This window comes from Nyctibius grandis, chromosome 9, assembly GCF_013368605.1.
Source record: "Nyctibius grandis isolate bNycGra1 chromosome 9, bNycGra1.pri, whole genome shotgun sequence".
Taxonomy (NCBI): domain Eukaryota; kingdom Metazoa; phylum Chordata; class Aves; order Nyctibiiformes; family Nyctibiidae; genus Nyctibius; species Nyctibius grandis.
Window position 1 is genome coordinate 37543125 of NC_090666.1, and position 12386 is coordinate 37555510.

The 12386-nt window shown below is 43.3% G+C and overlaps 1 protein-coding gene across 1 annotated transcript in view; it reads left to right on the forward strand.

Moving 5' to 3' along the window:
* The first annotated feature begins 3616 nt into the window (after positions 1-3616).
* SPOPL (speckle type BTB/POZ protein like) overlaps positions 3617-12386 on the forward strand; it is a 36329-nt gene continuing 27559 nt past the window's right edge. Inside the window, exon 1 of the mRNA XM_068408126.1 lies at positions 3617-3799. The gene's annotated coding sequence lies outside the window, so the exon portion shown is untranslated. The remainder of the gene's footprint in view (positions 3800-12386) is intronic.

Here is a 12386-nt window from a genome sequence, read left to right on the forward strand (position 1 = left end):
AATCTGTAATTAGGATATAGAATTTCACCATTGAAATGTGGCTACCTATTGGGTAGAGAATGACTTCCACTTGTAACTTTATCTTTCAGATCATTTAAATGCATGTTCATATATGCAATTACTTCCCTTAAATCTGTGGGACTGCTCATATGCCTAATACTGAAAACAATCTATTTTACGTGCTCTGAGAGTTAACATCGTGTGCAGCAGCTGCATTCAGACAGTTCACCTCGATTCACAAAACAAGGGCAAGGAAATCTGGTCAATAAGCTAAAATAAATTCTTTCAAATAGAAGCACAGGAAATCTGATGTTTAATATACAGCAGACAGAATTTGTATTTTGAAAGGTTTATCTAAGGTGAAAGTCCCAAAGGCCTGAAACTTGATCACCCTGGAAAGAGGAAAGACTGTTGCCTGCCCAGACCACAGCATTTAAAATCTCCAGATACTAAGCCTTTCATAACTGTATGTTAATATGCTTCCTTATTCTTTCCAGGAGCATTCTTAAATAAAATTATTCTATAAAGAAAGCCCTAAGAATTGTTAGGTAAGGTGTTTGGAAAAGTCAGCCCTCAAGAAGGGATCCAGATTGACTGTAGTAGAGGAATATCATCAGTTGGACTAGATGATCATTGTAGGTCCCTTCCAACTGAAATAGTCTATTCTATTCTATTCTATTCTATTCTATTCTATTCTATTCTATTCTATTCTATTCTATTCTATTCTATTCTATTCTAATATGAGGACTTCCCAGTGAAGGATGGTACCATCATAGTTCAGTGGAAACATTGCTCTGTCCCAGGGGAATCTGGGAGGAAAGAATGTCTACAACAGTGTTTTTTGTTCTTTTGGCATTAATCTCTTTATTTAGACAATAAAGCAACATAGCACCTTTCCCTGAAAAGCTGTGAAAAGTATATATACCCCCAAGTTTCTGCCAGAAAGTCGTGCATATTGTAAGCCCATACTCCTGTGGGGCCTCCTGCCTGGTTTGAGAAAGTACGATACAGGGCATTGACTCTGGATTCAGGAAGGTTTGGTTCTCCCTCTGGTCTCTGCCAGAATCTTTGTTCTGTAAGTGTGCTTAATCATTTCACCCTGTCTTGGTTTTCTCTACCATTTTCTGCCCTGTCTAATTAGATTACAAACTCTGTGTTTGTTTCCTATGTTTTGTAAAATGTCTGGCATAAAGGGCCACTCATCTCAATTGACCCACTAAGTGCTGCCACAATGCAAATAATACTGATGCATCCTGACATGACAGTATTTCACCTTAATGTGACACAAGAGGCTGGGACTATATGGTGCACTTTAATTCAGCGCTGAGATGAGAAACAAACTCAGGGTATGAAAATGGGAATCTGAGGGGAAATAGCAGGGAATGGGACTGAGCAGTAGATGAAAAGTATAGGAAAAGAAATTAAACCTCTGTTAAAACTAGCTGGAGACTCCAGATCTGGAAAGTGCTAGTTGCTTTGCTTGGCAACCATTTACTTGCCCTTCTGTGGCATGTGCCCCAACACACAAGAATATTATATACCCGAGGATGAGCGGCAGAACTTTCCAGCCCAAGGGATGCATGAGCTGTAATCTCACCTTTTGTCTGCTGACAAATATGCATGTGTTTTTCACAGCTTCTGTTAATGATCCATCTTTGCAGACTTTCCCTAGAGTGGGATTTAAGGGAGACAGTCGTTAGTTACTATATATGAAGATTCACTTGGCTTACTGCTTTTCCTATGTGCTAAGTTACTCTATGTAAATCGTAAGATTCCCATCACAGACTCTTCAGTTAGAACTAGGAATGCACCCCTGACTTCCAGTAGAGGAGACTGAATTCTGTCTTGTGAGAGTGGACATTTTTCACTTCCCATTTTCAACCGCATCTCCAAGCACTGAACTATTCAGCTCACAATACCAAGAATCCTGAATTATACCAAGAATTTTACTTGTATCTCATACAACCCACAAAGGTACACTGTGTTTTCATCTAAGTAATGGGCCATATAAAAGGTAACAGCCTGGTCCTCCTCCAAGCATCCTGTTCAGCTAAATGGAATAAGTCCTGCCTGTGGCCATAAAACTATTTCCTACAAGGACTGGTATGAAAAAGACTCCAAATAAACAAAAAACGCTGAGCCATCTGAAAGTACAGTGCAATGTTGGACAGGTTCCTGAAATAGTTCTGAGTGAACTAGTAATACCAAAAGCAGTATGGCCCTGTCAGTGCAGTTTTCCTCTGCAGGATGAATTATCCAGGGCACGGTGCCTCACTAATGCAGTTGTATTGATTTTGAGACCTTGCTAGCTTGGGTATCCTTACGCAGCACAATGCTGTGTATATATATCACAGCATTACTTTAGTGCTCACTCTCAAGGGAGGCAATTAAGGTGTCACTGAGTCTTAATTGTCTCCATGCATGATATTTTCCTTAAAGCTCTGGCCTTTAGAAAAAAAACCCAAACCATATTGCTTAAGTTTTATTTCTGACCCTCCACAAAGAAGTTTGCAGTACTGTATATAGAATTTACAATTATAACTTCATTTATTTTTAGAAGCAACTAGGAAGATACATCAATGATTTAGAGAAATTCATTCCATAAAGGAAACAGATCTGACCGACAACTCTCAAAACTGTGGCGTGGTGAACATCTGTGGGAGGCAATAGGACCCCAGTCAGGGAGCTGTTCAGTGAAGGACTCGAAGCCCACGCCTGTGCCAGCCAGGAGTGTGGAGCAGATCTGTGCATCAGGTAAGATGCTGAGGACCCAGTATCAGCACTGGATGTGGGGGAGTAGTGACGCTGGGCTGGTTCTTGTCAGGTGCTAATACCTGGTAGCAGATGGAGCTCACGGGTGTCACTTTCAGGTTAACTTTATTTGAAAAAAAAAAGTAAAAAATAAAAAAGGAATCCCCAGAAGCCCCAAGTCCGTCCCGCAGCGTGAACCAGCCAGTGAGCGGGGGTGATGACCGGGCACCTCCTTCAGGGGAGCTACTCCCGCCCGACCCCACCGAAAGCTCACACGACTCCCCGGCACCGCCTAGCCCCGTCCTCACCCGGAGCCTTCCCAGAGGCGCCCGCCGCCTCCTCTGGACACCCCGCGCCTGCCGGCAGCCGCTCGTAACCGTCCTGGTCTCCAAAAAGCGGCGGGGAGGCGGGGGCGGGGGGTTGGCGGCCACCGCGCCGCTCCGGCCATCGCCTCACCCTCTCACACACGCGCCCAACGCCGGCCTCGCGCCCCCTCAGCCCGCCCAACGCCGGCCTCGCGCCCCCTCAGCCCGCCCAACGCCGGCCTCGCGCCCCCTCAGCCCGCCCAACAGCCTGCTCGCGCCCCTCCAGCCCGCCCAACAGCCTGCTCGCGCTCCCTCAGCCCGCCCAACGCCGGCCTCGCGCCCCCTCAGCCCGCCCAACGCCGGCCTCGCGCCCCTCCAGCCCGCCCAACAGCCTGCTCGCGCCCCCTCAGCCCGCCCCACGGCCGGCCTCGAGCCCCGCCCCCTGGGCGCCGCGGCGGGGGGGTGGGGCCACGCACGAGGGCCCGGATGGAAGCGGCGCGGCGGGAGGCGGCGTGACCCCTCCCTGCCCGGAAGTGCGGCGGCTGCAGCGGGGCCGCACGGGAGCCGCGAGGTGCCGAGCGCGGGAGAGGGGCGGCAGCGGGGCTCGGCGCGGGCAGCGATGCGGCTCCGCCACCGCCCGGCCTCGCCGCTTCCGCCTGCCTCCGGGCACCGGTGACCGCCACACCTTCCCCTGCCCCGCCAGTATGAGACCCGCCGCGCCGCCCAGCCAGCGCCGCGCTCCGGTACGTACCGCCGCGGGCCGGGGGGGGGCGATGAGGGGTGTGTGAGGGAGGTGAGGTCTTTGTTGTGTTCGCCCGTGCCGGCGGGGCGGGCCCGGGTCCCCCTGCTCAGGGCAGCGGCCTGCGGGGCCCGCGGGGGAGGCGGGCTGGGAGCGGCGGGCTGCCGGTAGGGCCGCGCCCGCTCAGCGCTTCGCCTTTGCTCCGGCGGAGCCTGCTCGCCGGCGCTGGCCCGGCAGGCACACACCGCGGGGGCTGTGACTGAGGTTGTTTCCACGTATGTAATCCCTACCCTGGGCAGGACGCGCTTCGTAATGGGCTCGTGCAGGCCCTGGCATGAGTGCCCTCAGCGGCGCGGCTGCGGAAGGCAGTCCTGCAAAACAAGCTTTAACGTTTTATTTTCCGCCGATGCTCTTTACCCGAAACTGCGATGTGACAGTTTGTTCTGGGAAGTCCACATCTTGTAAGGAAAAAAAAAATAAATGGGGTTTTGGCTCCCTTCTTTGGGCTGTGGCAAACTTTTCGGGACGCTGTAGCACCGAGTGAGTAATGTTTAAAGGCTCACGCTTGATTCATCTGTGCTGCGCGCACCATCTTATACGTGGTCAGGAAGAGGAGTTGACTAACACTGGTTTTCACCTGATGATGTCATCTACTGAAATCCACTGGAGTCCGGTGAAATTTGCATTGTATTAAGGCTGCTTGAGAGCAGAAGTAGTTGAGAAGGAGCAGAAACGACGAAAAAAAGCAAAACAAAGCAACATGAGTGCTATCGATGAGTTCACAATATTTTTTTAACTGCAGTATACTAAAATCAACAGTTTACTTTAAAATGTAGCTTTGCTTTGTGAAGATATTCTTAACTTGTTTTCTAAAATGGTGTCAAGGCTTATAAAAATAGTATTTGGAAAAAAAAAAAAAAAGGATTGTTTCTAGCCTCCTGCCAGGAAGAACAATCTGTGAGAGTCAAGCTGGGTCATTCCTTATTCTTATCAGTCCTGCAGAATGCGTTATTGTGATAGATATCCCATATGGTTAGAGGAATTTCTACCACAGTGGTGCTGAAGCTGCAGCATTTGTATGACTGCCAAGGCATTTTAACTGGTTTTTTTTTTTTAAGGAAAAAAAAAAGGGTTTGTTCCTTTTTCTGTTTTTACTAAAACATTTATTATTGCTGGAAATAATAAAGATCCCTTCTCAGAGGGACACTTAGCAGTCACTGTCACTTCTGAAAGTGTTTTGCCTGGCTTTTCTATCTGGGCCTTCAGGGATGTGTGACTAGGACAAACGTAAATGTTTGTGAAGGATTTCCAGTGTGCATCTACTACAGAGTATTTTCCTCTCACTCTGTAAGTGGATATTTGCTCAGGAAAGGGAAAATAATTTTTAAACAATATGCCTTTTGTATATAAAACTGCAAACATGGCAGGGTTTGGTACATCACCAGAAACTACTTTAACTCTCTTCTGGAAACCTGAGATTTTAAATATCCAGAAATATCCTTGGTGTTATATTGCCTTGAAACAGCTTTCTGCCAAACTCTAAACTTCGTTACTTTGCAGTCTGCTTTTAAACTGTCAGTGAAAATAAAGAATTACATTCTGAACTTCCATAGGCATTGTGAGCTACTTGTTGCTATTGAGAACTTGTGTGTGCTATAGACAAATATAAAATGAATTTGAAAAGCCACCAAGTTTTTTCTGGCCTAATCACTGATTTCAGCTGTCAGTGCATACTGCTTATGATTTGTGGATGTTCAGTTGAAATCAAATGTTATAAGCCTACTTTTTTCTCTCTTTGTTTTCTATATGTTGTTTATCTGTTAATTTTTGTGCCTTTGAAAGCACCTAAACGTAAATATACAGCAGAGAGAATGAAACCAGTTGTCATTAACAGCATAAGTTAAAGTGGAAAAGATATAGCTGAGGACAGTAATAGATGGTGTAGTTAAGACTTGCACGTAGATCTCGTTGACTTGTTTTATTCCTTCTGCCTTGTTTTTCTGTCTGCATCTGTTTTCCCACTCTTTCATATACAGTCTCTTCACATCTCCACCTTATCTGTTCACTTTTTTCTCTTTATGTCTTATGCCCTCATAGAAATGATTGTAGTTAGAAATTTGTCCTGTTGAATTTGTTCACAGGTTCTGGGGTATGCTCAGAAGTAGGCTTCTGTATGTTTTGCATTACAAAACTACCCCATCCCTTCTTTTTTTTTTTTTATGACCTCCCCCTGTTGATGACAAGTGGATGTTTGTGGTATTTTTTTTTTGACAATTTTTTGTGACAAGCTCGTATGCTCCTTATAGGCATTTCTGTCTCTCTGTAAAAAGCAGTCTACCATGCTGCCCTTTCTGCCTCCTGTGTATTTGGCAAAACATCATTCAGAGTAAGGAGATCTGAATGAGATTGTTACACTCATTAAGAGCAGTAACCTGATACTTGTAATCATAAAATCCTGTGGTCTTCCAAGTACTGTGCCCTGGATCAAAGCATGAAGACTTGGAAAGGGTCAGTGTTGTTCCTGTCCCATTTTTTTTTTTAAGTCTTCCTTCACTACTTACATTAAAGCACTTTGCTGCCTTAATAGTTGCAGATAGCGCTTCCTTAGCCGTCTCCGTTAAATCAGCTAATACGCCACACAGTCAACTAATGACAGGGCAGCAAAACAACATACTGAGGATATATTAACTTGTGTGAATTACGTAGTTTCAGAAGTCTACTGGCATAGTGAAGTTGGAGGGACACGCAGCCCTCTCCTGCCTCTGCAGAGGTCATCACGCTGAGGACAGAGATCAGTTGGGTGGCCAGACAGGCTCTGTGTTTTGTCCTGGGCCCTGCGTTTTTAGGATAAAATTGCCTCAGTGACTGTCTAATGCATGCTCCATCACATCAGACATGTTCTCTCCAAGAGGTTTTCATACCTTGGTTCTTGATTCCCTTTCCTATCTCTGCAAAATGTGAGCATATTTACAAGAGACCTCTTCCTTCCTTTGATTTCTTGAGAAACTTTCCAGTTTATGTCCTTTTGGCACTTTGTTTCTATTTCTTCTTGTCCCACCCATATCAAAAGCACTCCTATTGGAACTGTCCCTTCAAATGGAAGTAGGAAATGTCTCCTTCAGTTTGTGCTCAGTACTTAGGGGAGAGTTGTTGCAACTGTGGGAGAGGTGGAGGTGGTTTCATAGTGGTAATTTAGATGTTGTGGTAGTTGTTACTCAGAGAAGATGGTCACTTGCCCTAGTTCAGTGGGTTTCTTAAGTGGTGTGTATACTGTGTTACAGAGTGTGTATTGTTTTGCATAAATATTTCATTTCTTTTGGTAATGCTTTAGCTGTTCAGCTTGTGTGGTGGGGCTGAATTTTGGCAGGCGTGTATGTTGAGTATTGGAGCGAGCTTAAACAGAAAAACCCCTCAACTCTCTTGATTCCATTTTATCTGAGTTTAATAGCTTTCTGATGTGTTTTTTGGGAACCTGGTTTAAAACTGTTCTTTGTCAGCTATGAAGTTCTTTTTGTTTTTTACATGCATGCTTGCAAAGTGATTCCTTGTATCTGTCAAGGTGGTTGTGATCAGTGTTTGGATATAGCATTTAGGAAATGTAGTGGAAAGTGAGATGCTCTTTCAGCTGATTCAGAAACTCATTGATGTGGGATAATCTAGAGAGCTCACATGTACAAATTCCCTGCATTGGATTACTTCTCCTTGATACTGCCTTGTGTCTCCCATAAGCCATTTATCATTTGATTTTTGTGAAAAATACTACACTTGCCACTTTTTATTGGTTACTTGTCTCTCTCTTTCTGTGGAAATCACCAAAAATAGGTGACATAAAACAAATGTAGTATGTTACTTCCTGAATTTGACCATCGCTTTAGTGAAAAAAGCTAGTTTCTTTTCCATAATGCTTCTTCAGAGATTAAAGATGGACTAAGTGATTTCAGAGTGGACATCACATGAAGTTGAATGCTAGGTGAATGGGGAGAAGAATTTCGGTGTTGAGTTCTTACCTCTATAAAGGTGGCTGCAGGATGTACTGGTAACCTTTTGTTTTTAAGCATTAGAAATGTTTAGTGTGCTCTCCCTTGATTTCATTGCTAAATGTATGGGATGAAGCTGGTGGGTTTTGTAAGCACTTGCAAGACGGTAATTTACTTCTTGTGTGTCTGAAGGTTTTTTTTGAGACTTTTTTTTAAATTAAACTTCAGAACTCAGCTCACTCAGCTGATAAGCATTATTTGAAGCTCTAGTTTGATTATGCTCTTACTGAAGGATTGCTTTAGAATAGACAGCTGCTTAGCCTTTAATTAGTGGTACTTTATCAGTTGAGTAGCGAACAGTCTGTGTCAGTTCCATCCACCGTCATTCATGTGACCTTTGCTCTTTGCACTACATTGTGACTTGACTTCTTAAGTAGTTCAAAGGTGAATTATCATTTGATGTGTAATTTAACTGGCTGCTTTATAGAAAGAAAAAGCAATTGTGTGCCAGGAGAACGCAACAGAGCAGCTCTTGGCGTGGGCAGTGCTGCTGCTCATGGAGTAAATGTCTCCAGCAGTTGGGTAACTTCCAAAGTTCATGGGGTGGGAACCTCTTATTGTTGTACCTGCCTCTGTTGTGCAGTGGAGAGGATCACTGGGTGAAACATGGGAGCCCAGCTTTCTCTCAGCCTCCTTCCTGCTTGTTCCTTTAATGTTTATCCCCTCCCAAGAACTCACCAGTTGGTCAAGTCGCTTGCAAAATCAATTCATAAGTAGGGTTATGAATGGAGATGGAAGGAATGGGGGGGGAGTGTTGACTTGCATTTGATTTCTTTCAAATGGCTTGTTTTCTTGTGTATTAAATGTTTGGAAAATTAATTAGACTTGGGTGTCTCTAAAAGGATTTGGGGTTAGTTGCATCAGCTGTTGCTTCCTGAACAACTGAAATTACGTGTAGGTGCAGAACTCATTCTGGCCTGAGGAATAGCTGGTATAACTTTCTCCTCTGGCGTCATACTTTCTAGTTCTCTGTTCCATGTTGACTTGTTCTTTGGAAAATGACTTTTCCCAAAAGTTTTAATTTTCCTGGCTTTCTTTATTCATATTCGGTTTCTAATCGATGGATCTGTTTTCTCCATCAGCATGGCCTGTAGCCTGTGAAGGACAGTACTTTTCAATATACAGAGTTTAAGTAAATCACTGATTTAAGTTGAAATAAAATTTAAATACAAGTCATTTGTTGCTTTGAGTGCTTAATGTACTAATCTAATGATTCAGATTAGTCAGCTAATAATTTCTTAAAATTCTTTAGAGGTGGCACTTGCTTACTGTCCGCAGCGTTTAACACAACAGGGCTCTGAATTACTCAAATTGTAGACATTACCTCAGCAACAAAACAGCATTCTGTGGTGGCAGTTTTTCTTAAATTTTAAAACAGGTGGATTCCTTGTTAACTTGAGTTTAATTTCAGAGCCACTTGTTTGTTTGCAGTCGAAACTCTTGGCGATAAAATCAGAACTGTTTCATAATGGATTTAGATAAGTTCTTAGTGTAGTTTGCTTCAGCTTCTGGGATGGGGCAATATATAATGATAATATTAAACTTTAACTCCTTTTTATGAGCATCGTATGTACCAGTGGTCACACTGACATTTACATATCAAATTGAATAATTTGTTGTAACGGAGGACAAAATACAGTCATTTCAACTAATGTGTTGTGTCTGTGATGTGTGTGAAGTTAATTGCAGCAATTATTTGCATACATCTGGATTTGTACCTATTTTTAGGTGTTTTTTCACGCATTCGGAAAGTTCTGCTTACAGACTGTATGAACTCATTTAAAGACTTGAGTCATACTATTTCAGTTCTGGAAATATATGAGAAACCAAATTGTCTGAAATCTGTAGCTGCTTTGGGTGATTGTAGGTTAATATAATACATTGCTGGACTGACTGAAGTTGGTGTGATCTTACTGTTAGGTCTGGTGCTGCCTTTGTCTTGTGGTGGTTTCAGAGGAACAGAATGTATGAAATCGAGTTTTGATGTGTTTTTGATCTCCCTGCAGAATGTGTCAAGGTAGATTTTGCTTCGTATGTGCACATAGCAAACAAACTTTTTAAATTAAAAATGGCAGCAGAAGAATATTTGTGTTGCAATGGGTGATATAGTTTGTAAGAAACTGAAACTTATGTAATTAATCAAACTTCTTCAGTATTTTTGCAAGTTTTGCAAAATACACTGGGCAGGTGGTTCATCTGAGGCAAAAAAAAAAAAGACAGTGAATACATCTGGAGGACTTGAATTAATACTGTTACATCCCATGAGAGGCTTCTGATTAGGGGAGTTCCTGTCTTGCTTGTGGCAAAAGGTGCCTTATTATAAAAAATGTTCTCCTGAAGTGTTGCTGTTCTCTTTTTAAAAACAAAAAAAAAGTGGGGGGAGGAGAAAGCATGATAGAAGTAGAGGTGGAAGAAAAGCTTACATAGGCAGTAGCCTGCTCAAAATTTGTGTGTAGTAAATTTTTTCTCCAGAGTTAGGTGCTATAATTAGTTATATTAATAAGATTATCAAGCAAAATCAACCTTTATTCTGTAGACAATAGTTTTGAATATTGTTTTACAGGCCAGGCATCATTTTTAATAATTTAAATACCAGTTGTGTTTGGAAGCGTGCTGTCCCCTCCAACAACTGTGAGACTCTGCTCACTGAGTGGTGAGAGGAAAAATATATGGCAATAGCATCATTAGACGTATTTTGTCTGGGTTACTAATAAACTGTAGTGTCTAAGGCTTCACAGAGATTTTCAGTCACTTGTAAAGATGGGCACATCACTTGGTGTTAGCTGACTTCTTGATTTCCTGGTATTAAATTGCATTTTTTCCTTCTGTTTGTTTTCCTTTTTTTGCGCAGGCAATTTTCTGGGGCTGCGCTGCAGGCATTGCTCTGTGCTACGTTTAACGAGGAGGCCTCCTCAGGGTGATTCACAGCGGTGTTGTCTCTCATGTGGACAGGGACTAAAAGCAGTAGACTTGGTCTTTTGGTCTTCTGTATGTGACAGCACTGAAGGTGAAACCAAATCCACTTGCCCTAGCCAGTGGAGGACTTTGCAAGCCCAACTGTGCTAGGGCATCGGCAAAGCAAGGAGGGATATTTGGCTTATTGAAGCATAGATGTCAGTGGGCGATTGCCTGGGCAGTCTGCAGCCCATGCAACGCGCTTTCTGGGGGCATGGCTTCTGGTGATAGGCGGCCGATCGCAGTAGTTGTTCACGGCGTAGCGGTTTGTGGAGCATGTTGCTGGCAAGAGCCTCTTGAAGGCAGCTGAAGCAGCTTATGAAAAAAGTTTGGTCTGATAGAACTTACTGCCTTTGATCAACTCTGCTTTTGTCAAACTGAAATCTGCTTAACTCTGCCGGGATTAGCCAGGCCACCACAGCCCTGCGCCAGCCTGTTTGCATTGTGTTTGCCTTGCTGCTGTTCTTAAACTTCAGTAAAGCAATCAACCTGTAGAGGAGCAAACTGATGGCATAAGGAGGCTGCGCTGAGGAAGGGAGAGCGAACAAACATCCTATTCAACAAGGTGTGAGTAAGATTTTACACACTTACACCTTTGTAACTAGGGCTTTTAGCAAGACAGCATTTTTCCTTCAGTTTTGAATATAGTGTTAGGCCTCAATTTAACCCTCAAAGAGTTTGCACAGGTCTTGTCAAGTGAACAGATGACGCGTTAACCTTTTGGAGAAAGACCTTTAGCCGGAGAGCCTAATGTGGAGTAAGCTGCACCATCCCCTGCTCCCTTTCCCGCTCACCCCAGGTAAGCAGTCTGAGGTTGCAGATCAGAGCAGTGAGTTCTGCAGTCGCAGCTGCTGGAGAAGCAGCGGGGCTTGGTGTTGCAGAGCAAGAAGGGGTTATTGCTGAGTAGTCTTTTCTTGTGAGGTGTCAAATGGTTCCTGGAAATTGAAAGCTATAGAAATCTTCTAACACTTAAACTAATTTTAAAGAAATAACCTTTGTGAGGAAAAAATGTGAATACTGCTCTTGGTCTCGGGACTTACTCTTTCTAATCCATAATTTTAAAATTTATGACTGCCGAGTTTGCTCGACTTTTCTGTCTAGAGAGATAAAAGATACTTTGAAAACTTTCTTCTGTCTTGAGCAAGTAAGACTGTGCTGTAAGTGGGAAAAGTTGTAGGAAACTGCAAAGATTTGAATCACTTTTGTTGTGGAAAAGTGGATCTTAAGCAGATTATTTTGGAATTGTTCTTAAATCCAAAAGTATGAGCAAAACAACTGATATCTGGGTATTTTTTAAACAATAGGATAGGAGAAATTTTGTAATTGTCTTTGAACTTCAGAAACCGGTCTCTATTGTACTGAAGTTGGGAGTTGGACTTGGTGATCCTTATGGGTCCCTTCCAACTCGAGATATTCTATTATTCTATGAACTTTTAGGATTTTCTTTTACCTCTGTGGATGTGAACCTGTTTAGCTGCAGTCCAAGACTGAGATGTCAAGTTTTGCTTGCCTTGATGGCTTTCATCACGTCTTCATATAGCTACAGTTTCAGAGATTCCTACTTCATATTGACCAAAGCAAGTGAGCGTACAGCTCTAC